Consider the following 10,129-nt stretch of genomic DNA (forward strand, 5'->3'; position numbering starts at 1 on the left):
GCTTTCTTTTAGATAGATTTACGGGGTAAGCTGTTCTCCCGATTTTACAAATAATCAAAAGAGTTCTCATTCTCCTTTCAAAAAAAAAAGAAAGAAAGAAAAAGAAAAAAAAAAACGGTGACGTTAGTTTAGAATCCCAGATCCAGGATGTACACGGGATAGCTGCCTTGTGTTTTCTCGATCACAATTTCTAAGGTATTTTGGCCTAAAACAGTAACTTGCTAACCTGCTAATTTTCACGTGAGTAAATAGAGTATTTCCCTCCAGAAAGTCACTGGCTTAAATTCAGAAGCCAACGCTGGCACAGTGGCCTTTAGTCCCCGCACTATAGAGGCAGAGGCTGGCTGAGTTCAAGACCAGCCTGGTCTACAACTCGAGTTCCAGAACAGCCAGGGATAAACAGAGAAACCCTGTCTTGAAAACAAACAAAAAAGCCATGAAACTGAATTTCTCCATGTGTTAATCTGCATAGCCCTGTATTCCCCACCCCTAGAAGAGGAACACAGTGTTTACAGTTTTGTTTAGAAGAAGAGGAGGAGGGGGAAGGGAGGAAGAAGGAGGAGATGTAGGAAAAAGAGGAAGGAGGAGGAGGAGGAGGAGAAGTCTATGGCTCTGCCTAGTGGCTCGGGACTATAATCTCGGGTGCTCAGAAAGATAAATGCAAGAGGACAGAGCAAGATCAAAGTTTGCCTGGATTGCTCAGTGAGTTCAAGGCCAGCCAATTTAGCCAGACTTTGTCTGAAAACAAAATTTAAAAGGATGGGCTGTGCCAGGCAGTGGTAGCGCACGCCTTTAATCCCAGCACTTGGGAGGCAGAGGTAGGCAGATTTCTGAGTTCGAGGCCAGCCTGGTCTACAGAGTGAGTTCCAGGATAGCCAGGGCTACACAGAGAAACCCTGTTTAAAAAAAAAAAAAAAGATGAGCTGTGGATGCATGCAGCTGGGTAGGGTACTTGCCTGGCATGCTGGAGACCCTAGCTTCACTCCCTAATTGGAGAGACAGGGAAGATATGTCCAGAGGAACCCCATTCAGTTAACTCAAATCTGCAGAGAACAGAACAAGCATTAAGGCCCAGCAGATGGGAACACAGTGGAAGGCGGGGTAGAACCCAGGACAGTATCCTGTTTCTCACAGCCTCTGTGATCAAATGTATTTCCAAATGGGCCCCCAGAGAGACTTCTAAAAATGAGAACATTCGTTCTGGGTCCCATTTATTTTGACATTTCCTATTTGCTACCTTGTTTTAATTAAATCTTGGCTCTCTTTGTAAGGGAGAGTTCCTCTGTGCAGAAATGCAAGAATGTCCAGAATGCAAAGATGGGATAGCTTTTCCAGCAGTTCAGGGATCTGAAACCCCTTCTCGACAACAGTCCTTCAAGCTCAGCCTCAGCCGAAGTTCTCAGAGCTGTTTCTTCTCCAAAGGATGAGGTCAGCTTCCTGTGTATGCGTGTACTGTGTGTGTGTGTGTCTCCCTCATTACGGCCAGCCAGTGTTAATAGTCATGCGTTTCTGTTTTACATGGATTATAGAGACACAAACAGTTGGATGAGGACAATTTACCCCTTATCTTCCATGAAGACTGCAGAGCTGGCCCAAAGAGCAGTCTACTAAGCACTCCTTAGTGAAGAGGGAAATGGACTTTTTAAGAAGCCCTCATGACTTTAGGCTCAACCAAATTTTTTAGTGTCTTTCAAAATCAAGTTTCACCCCTTAAAATTCTCCACCACTTTTCCCAAATAGGGTATTCAGTCAGACTACCCAGATGAAGTTTGATATGCAAACAGACAATGTTTAGGATGCAAATTTTGCTGGGGAAATGAGAGAGAGGGGAGGGGAGAGAGGTTTTTTGGCATATTTGAGTCTCTAGATTCAATCTCCAGTACTGGAAAAAAAAAAAAAAGATAGGGCAGAGTGTTGGCATGTGCCTTTAATTGCCACCAACCTGTCCGTACAGAGAGTTCTAGGCCAGTAGACCAACCTAGGCTACGTAGTGAGACCCAATCTCGATAATAAAAACTTTTTTTTTTTTTTTTTTTAGTTTTTCGAGACAGGATTTCTCTATGTAGCCCTGGCTGTCCTGGAACTCACTCTGTAGACCAGGCTGGCCTCAAACTCAGAAATCTGCCTGCCTCTGCCTCCCAAGTCCTGGGATTAAAGGCATGTGCCACCACTGCCCCGCAAAACTAAATATTTTTGTAGTAGAGCATTGACCAGGAGTTCCGTGTCCATGTCTGATGAGACTTAGGGAGAAAATGTGTCCCTGCAGAAAACTGCTTTGAGCTTCCACCGTTGACTGTAACAACACAGCCATTTCCACAAAAATAGGAGACAGGTCCTGGTGCACTTTAATCTCTGGCAAGCACTATGTTTCAACGTGGTTTAGGATGGAGTCAGGTTATTGCAGGTTGCACTTGTGGTCAAAGCTCACCGACCTTCCGCCTTTGGTTCATTAAAGCCTGTGGCCCTTGAAAGATTCAGTTGGAAATGCTTGCTGGAATTTTGCCAAAGCCAACGGGGTTCCCCTTCCTCAACTCCTCTAACTGTGATGACCAAAACTCACAAAATGAATATTTCTTTTTTCACATTTCTGTCTTCTTTTCTTTCTTTTTTCCTTTCTTTCTTTCTCTCTTTCTTTTTCTTGGCTTCGGAGAGGTCTAGCTAGATAACCCAGGCTAGGTTCAAACTTGAGGCAATCTTCCTACTTCTGCCTAAAAAATATCGGTATTCACATCGCATCTATTTAAAAATGTGCCCATACCCTGGTAAGCACTTAGCTGGGCCCACAGTTTTGTTTTTGATTTTTTTTTTCCTCTCCAGCAGTAAACCGAGGTCCACTGAACGCAAAGTGTCTGAAAGCTAGAAAATATTTACAAGCCCCAGGCGGAAAGCGTCTCTTATGGATGACTAGGAGCTGTGAAAGATCCGATCGGCCCCACGAGCTCGCCACAGAGGTCTCTCAAGGCAAGCCAAGGCTTGGGGAAGAGCCACGAACTTTGACCCTTGCACCGCACAAACAAGGCTGACCGCGCCCGAAGAGGGCCAGGGCTAACACAAGTTGAGAGAGCTTCCGCGTTTGAGAAAGCCCCGCCCACCAGGCCCCGCCCACAGCCAGCTCCGCCAATCCCCTGAATCCATCGACCGCTCGGGCTTCCCAGGCAAAGGCAATCGAACGTCTATACTCGGCCTGGACCCCGACAGCAGCGATTAGGGAAGGTCAGTAGAGAGCCTATCAGAGCATGTCTGTGGGCGGAGTCGAGGGCGGGGTCGAGTGGGGGCGGGGCGCGCTCCGCACAGTCGGGTGCGATTGGTTACCCCTGGCGGAGCCGCACCTCGGACAGCAGCAGCGGCCGCAACCTAGGGTCCTGCGTGGAGAGTGGGGCGCGACGGGGACTCGCGGGCGGAGGCTGCGCGTGGGTACCCAGCACGCGAAGACCCAGCACGAGAGCGACTCGGGGCACAAGTGAGAGGAGGCGGCGGCGCCGGGGCCGCGGGTGACAGCACTGAGGTGAGAGCGCGGGCGCCAGAGTGACAGCCCGAGTCCCGGCGCAGCGGCCGTGAGCATCCCGGGAGCGGAGTTGCTAGCGGTTCTGCCAGTGCGCCAGGGGACCGGGAAGGACCGGAACGGGGAGTAGGAGGGGACCCCGAGAGGGGTCGCGGAGAATAAGAAGACCAGGATGGGGATAGGGACGGCGGGGAGAGGAGTGAACTCCGAGAGGGACTGCGGGTGAGCGAGGGGACCCGGAGAGAGATGGGGAAAGCAGGATGAGGAGGGGACCGAGAAATACCCCAGGAGAGCAAAGGGACCCCACGATAGTACAGGGCGAGTTGAAGAGGGACTCGGACCGTGGGATAAGCGAGACTTATCCCACGGGACCGGAGGGACTGCGACGGTGGGGTGAACGAGGAGATCCGCCCCAGATGGACCGGTGGGAAAAGCGGACGGGACCCAGAGAGGTACACTCAAAGGGACTGGGACTGCAGACTGAGCTGGTTGACTTGAGAGAACCCAGTCAGCGGGATGAAGGAAGGGGACCCTAGAGGGACCGAGACAGAAAACAAGCAAAGGAGACGTCAAGCGAGGCGAGGGCAGTGAGTGGTTCTGAAACTATGCTCTTGCAATGGGTGTGAAGAGGACCTCAGGAAGGCTTAGGGCAGCTGAGTGAAGGGAGGGCTTCCCAAAATGGGCCAAGACAGATGGGTGTGGGCTGAGGGACCCAGCGCAGGGACAGACAGCTTCGAGAGTCCAAAGAGAGCGGGTGAGTGAGGTACCAGAGAAGAGCTTGCAGAGCGTGAGCATGGGTTTCTGACCTCACAGCCAGGCACCTGGGGAAAAGCACCAGCAGCCAGGACCTGGATGGTATTGAGTGGGGACAGCAGCAATGCTGACACCTGGACGACACCAATGTTCCACTTCTAAGAATCCGAGGTCTCCCTGAGGGTTGAGTTCCGGGACGCTGGAAGGGGGATCATGTGATGGGCCTGGGAGTGAAAGACATGGATCCCAAGGGCTGGCCAAGGGCTAGCCAGACGATTTGTAGAGATTAGACCATCACCTCATCTCTTCCAAACAGCAGGCTTCCCTTCTCTTCTCTAAAGTTCGACCTGGGGGTTCCTTGATGACAGATCTGGGAGAAAACCAAAGAGGCTTGCTTCCATTCGCCCCATTCCAAGTAGTTCTTTTAGAAGAGCCTTGGATTAATTAGGATGTTAATTTTTAATGCTCGGTTGTTTTTTTGTTTTGTTTAAGTTTGGCTTTTCGCTTCTCCACAAGGAGTTAAGAAACTTTTTCCCATTTGGCAGTCTGTCCCTATCAGTGTTTACAATGCACACTTAGGAGAGCCAAAGCAGGTTTGTAGTTAGGGCTGTTTAACTTTGATGTGTTAGACACACTTGGGAGGTCACACTCAATTTTTCAAAACAGTTTCTGGGGCCAGTAAATGAATGGCACTTTCTAGGCAAGCTAAGGAGCCAGATATGTGTATTCAAAGTAGACACTATAGGTCTCTCTCAAGGCCAGGACAAAGAGCTGAGGCAATAGAAGAGGGCAGAGACAAGATAGCCTTCTACTCTGATGCACCTGAAAATATATGACCCTAGTGCCAGCATATGTTGACATGGCCCCAACCCTCTGGATGCTCCCCCAATGCCCACTGCCAGCATATTTTGACATGGCCCCAACCCCCTCTATACTTGTTTGGTCATCAGCTTTATATTTGAAACATTTTAAGGAATCATGATGGGGTTTTTCTTCTTCAGTTATTCTGGGGAGAGAGTAGCATTTACAAAGCAATGAGCTTTCATTGTGACATTTTTATATATGGCTTGTATTTCTGATTTTCCTTTTCTCTATTTCTAATGTTTTTGTTTGTTGCTGTTTTATTCATTTTAGAAACTTCAGAAATGATGATTTTAGGGAAATAATGGAGGATGTAACCAATATTACATTTCTGTTGTTTGGATGTCTCCTCTGGGTCAGATTTAGAGTGTGTGGTGTTTGAAACCCTTTAACTGGGCATGATAGCAGGACTTAGGATGCTGAGACAGGATCATTTTGAGTTAGAGGCTAGCCTTGGCTACATGGTACCAAGCAAGCCTGGGCTCTGAGACTCTGTCTCAAAAGACTGAAGAAATGTTTTGCTTGTGTTTAGCACTAGACAGCTGCACCAAAACTATACTGTATTATTCCTAGTGGACACAATGTAGGATTGGGCTAACAAGCCCAAAAGCCCTGGCTGGGCTTGGTCCCTAGAATAAGAGCAAAAGAAGAGTCTTGCCTAGATCTGCTGTTGATTTATTTAGGTGCAGAGAGAGCATCAAAGCCAGATTAATGCCAGGTAAGTGACCTTCCCACTGAGCCATACTGCCAGCCTCGATGTCATTTCCATCTAAGATCAATGACTCTGAAATGGTTTTCCTATAGAAATGAAAGGTTTGCACTGTTAACAAGCTCTGCCTTAAGGCAGCTCTGAAGCAGTGCAGAGCCAGGTGTGATGCTGGAAATCCCACCCCCTAGGGATCCCACTCACTAGGGATCCCACCCACTAGGGCCCCACCCACTAGGGCCCCACCCACTAGGGATCCCACCCACTAGGGATCCCACCCACTAGGGTCCCACCAGCTAGGACTTTCACCCCCTAGGGTCCCACCTACTAGGGATCCCACCTGCTAGGGTCCCACCCTCTAGGACTCCCACCAGCTAGGACTCCCACCCAGTAGGGATCCCACCCGCTAGGGTCCCACCGGCTAGGACTTCCACCCACTAGGAATCCCACCCACTAGGGATCCCACCCACTAGGGTCCCACCCACTAGGGATCCCACTCACTAGGGATCCTACCCACTAGGGCCCCACCCTCTAGGACTCCCACCATCTAGGACTTCCACCCACTAGGGATCCCACCCACTAGGGATCCCACTCACTAGGATCTCACCCACTAGGGTCCCACCCACTAGGGTCCCACCGGCTAGGACTTCCACCCCCTAGGGTCTCACCTACTAGGGATCCCACCTGCTAGGACTCCCACCCAGTAGGGATCCCACCCGCTAGGAATCCACCTGCTAGGGTCCCACCCTCTAGGACTCCCACCGGCTAGGACTCCCACCAGCTAGTACTTCCACCTACTAGGGATCTCACCCACTAGGGTACCACTGGCTAGGAATCCTACCTGCTAGGAATCCACCTGCTAGAGACCCACCCCTGTGAAACGTAGGTGATATTGAGAACAGGACCAGCCACAGCAAGCACAGGTTTTAACGAAGAAGTAAAATTAAGCAGGGTGGGGTAGAGGGGAGGTTGTGGTGGGGAGGTAGAGGATTAAGCCAATTAACTCATGTGTCTATTCATCCTGGGGGTAAAGCATGAGGGGCATGAGGTTCTCTGAGTGGGAAAGCCCAGCCCCAGTCCTTCCAGGAAGTTCTAGACCCGTGAAAATGCTTTCTCCTGTCTTGTAAGCTCACTTCTGACTGGTGCAAATGGTCATATCTAAAGACAGAATAATAAATGTATTTCCTTGTATGAAGAGGAAGTCCTGGTCCTCTCCTGAGTCATCACCTAGGCAGCCAAGGCAGACACTTTGTCCTATGGTGTTGATCCAGGGATGTTGGAGGCAGACGAGGGGAGTAAAATTCTCAGTGATAAGAGGAGTCCAGAACGTTCTTCCCTGGGGAGGGAGTGTGAGAGGGGAGAGATGTGTATGAGATTTTGATATGTTTGTTCATTAGAAAGGCTTGTCTCCTGCTTAAAAACTCCATTGGCAAGAGATTCAGATGAGCACTTGCATGTTCTTCACCTTAGTCTCGGGCTAGCTGGAGCCCAGGAAACCTAATAGCCTGTTTTACACTTTCCTTACTGTTTGAGTCCCGTACAGTGGATCCTTTGTACTCTCGGAGGCTGCCTGGCTATCTAGCGTGGCTTAACAGGGAAGCCAACTTGAACTAGCTAGTGTCTTCATTGCTTGCCAGTGTTCATAAATGCGTGTCTTCTGTAGATCGGGGTGTAGGAGTGGAGCAAGAACTGGAGAGTTGACGAAGGACAATCACCAAGTCTTACTATGCATGTGTTACATACAGACACATTTTCCCTCTAGAATGTTCTCTCGGTTTAAATTTCTTTCTTCCCTCCCAAAAAGAACACAGACAGATACATACACATACACACAGACTGTGATGGTTTGTGTATGCTCGGCCCAGGGAGTGGCACTATTAGAAGGTGTGGCCCTGTTGGAGTAGGTGTGGCCCTGTGGGAGTGGGTGTGGCCTTGTGGGAGTAGGTGTGTCACTGTGGGCATGGGCTTTAAGACCCTTGTCTTAGCTGCCTGGAAACAGTATTCTGCTAGCAGCCATCAGATGAAGATGTAGAACTTGCAGCTCCTCCTGCACCATGCCTGCCTGGATGCGGCCATGTTCCTGCCTTGGTGATAATGGGCTAAACCTCTGAACCTGTAAGCCAGCCCCAATTAAATGTTGTCCTTAAAAGAGTTGCCTTGGTCATGGTGTCTGTTCACAGCAGTAAAACCCTAAGACACAGACACATATAGACAAACACACAGAGAGACAGATATATGGGCACACAGGGACACATATATGCACATATACAGAGGCACACACATAAACAGATATGCACACACATACACACACATGCATACACACACATGTACACATAGACACACACAAGAAGAAAGATCCTGTCTTAACATGTTTTGGGAATTCCTGAAAAAAAATTTTTTCAAGTTGTTCTTCCTTCAGGGAGAAAATGCCTATCATACACGGTAGTTTTGGAGTTATTTGGAGGGTGTATTTTAGCCTAGATGACTTAACTTGTGGTGGGCTAGCCTTGTCACACATTGAATTGGCTGCTTTCCTGTTTGTGGTGATATGTTTAGCTCTCAGTCCATGGAACATTTGATCCCTGAGTCCATCATCAGGGGTCCTGCCAGCTGACCTCCCACCGCCATGAAGAAAGGGAAACTGAGCCCACCTTCAAGGCTTTATTTTAGTATCATAATTGATGAATGAAATATTCATTTGCAAAGTTCAACTCCAATTTCTCCCACTATTTTAAAGGAAACCTTATATTTCCAGATTAAACTGAGACTCTATAGTATATGCTCGTTTTAAATTTTATATTCGTTTATCTACTGTGTATATGTATAGGCTCATGTGTATGTGGAGGTCAGAGGTCAAATTGGAGGAGTTGGTTCTCTTCTTCTTTCATGTCGTCAGACTTGGTGGCAAGTGCCTTTAACCACTGAACAATCTCACTATGCTTAGTTATTTCTTTTTTAAGCAAGGACTTTTTGATTTATTTTATTTTATATATGTGGGCATTTTTCCTGAATGTGAATGTCTGTGGACTGCATGTGTGCCCCATGCCTGTGAAGGACAGCAGAGTACATTAGATGCCCTGGAACTAGAGTTAGAGATGGTCGTGAGCCATTTTTAGATGCCCGGAACTGAATCTGGGTCCTCTGCAAGAACAGCCAGTGCTCTTAACCACCACTGCCAATCCTGGATTTATGTTCATGTGTTTCACTCTCTCTCTGTCACTGGCATATGCCCATGCAAACAAGGGTGATGGCGGTTCAAATACATCTTGCTCCCCCACCATAATAGATTCCACTAATTAAAGCAGAAAGTGTTCTTAAGTAAACAAATAACTTAATTGATCTTGGCAGTGAGCACACCACACAGCATCATAATTCATGGCCAATTTTCAGTTCTGTTGAAAATATAAGCCTTTTAATTTTTTAATTTAATTTTTAATGTTTAGACTAAATTTTACCACTTCATAAGACTATACAACATATCATGATCATATCCAGCCCAATACACTCTCCAGACACCCTCCAACATGTGTCCCTCCCATCTTCATGTCCGTGCGATCTTCCACTATCCCCCACACTCATGCATGCATGCATATGTGACCCACTGAGAGTGCAGGTAGCCACAGCTGCCTTGAGTTCAGAGTACAATGGCCCTGTCAAGCCCAGGAGGAACCACCTCACATTCCCCCCGCCTCTTGTCTACCTCACAGCCACACCCTTTCCTCTCATAGCCACACCCATTTCCCCTCTCAGCCTGTCCCTGCCCCTCACAGCCCCGCCCCCTCTTCATCACAGCCCCGCCCCATCCTCATAGCTCCGCCCTGTTCACCTCACAGCCCCGCCCCATCCTCCTCACAGCTCCGCCCCACCCTCACAATTTGCCTTGTCTGCCTCACAGCCCCACCCCTTCATGTAGCTCTCAGATGCTTTCAGCTCCATTTTTTTCAGCTCCTTCTTTAGAGGCCTGGTAGGCGCGGTTGATGCACTGGTCCCTTTCAGAGTGGAGCACACACCCGTCACTTAGTGTCAGTACTGTGCCTGGTTATGAGTCTACTCAGCAGCGCTGGTTGCTTCTTTTAACCCCTTGAAGCCCATTTTTGTAGCCAGCTTTGCTAGACTCTCATGGATCATTTGCTCAATTGCATGACAGCCAACTCCAGAAAGAACAAGGAGTGGATTTGCACATAGGAAAACTAAGGCTCAAAGAAAGTCAGTGACTTCCCAAGATCACGCAGACAATAGCAAACTTGATCCAGATGGGCTAGGTCTAGATCAGTTTCGTTTCTCTACTTTTCTCTTCTCTTCTCTCT

General features: G+C 48.5%; 1 protein-coding gene across 1 annotated transcript in view; it reads left to right on the plus strand.

Annotated features, from left to right (window-relative positions):
* The first annotated feature begins 3,286 nt into the window (after positions 1 to 3,286).
* The window catches only part of Taok3 (TAO kinase 3), a 165,469-nt gene continuing 158,626 nt past the window's right edge, over positions 3,287 to 10,129 (plus strand). Inside the window, exon 1 of the mRNA XM_031337622.1 lies at positions 3,287 to 3,505. The gene's annotated coding sequence lies outside the window, so the exon portion shown is untranslated. The remainder of the gene's footprint in view (positions 3,506 to 10,129) is intronic.

This window comes from Mastomys coucha, unplaced genomic scaffold, assembly GCF_008632895.1.
Source record: "Mastomys coucha isolate ucsf_1 unplaced genomic scaffold, UCSF_Mcou_1 pScaffold22, whole genome shotgun sequence".
NCBI lineage: Eukaryota > Metazoa > Chordata > Mammalia > Rodentia > Muridae > Mastomys > Mastomys coucha.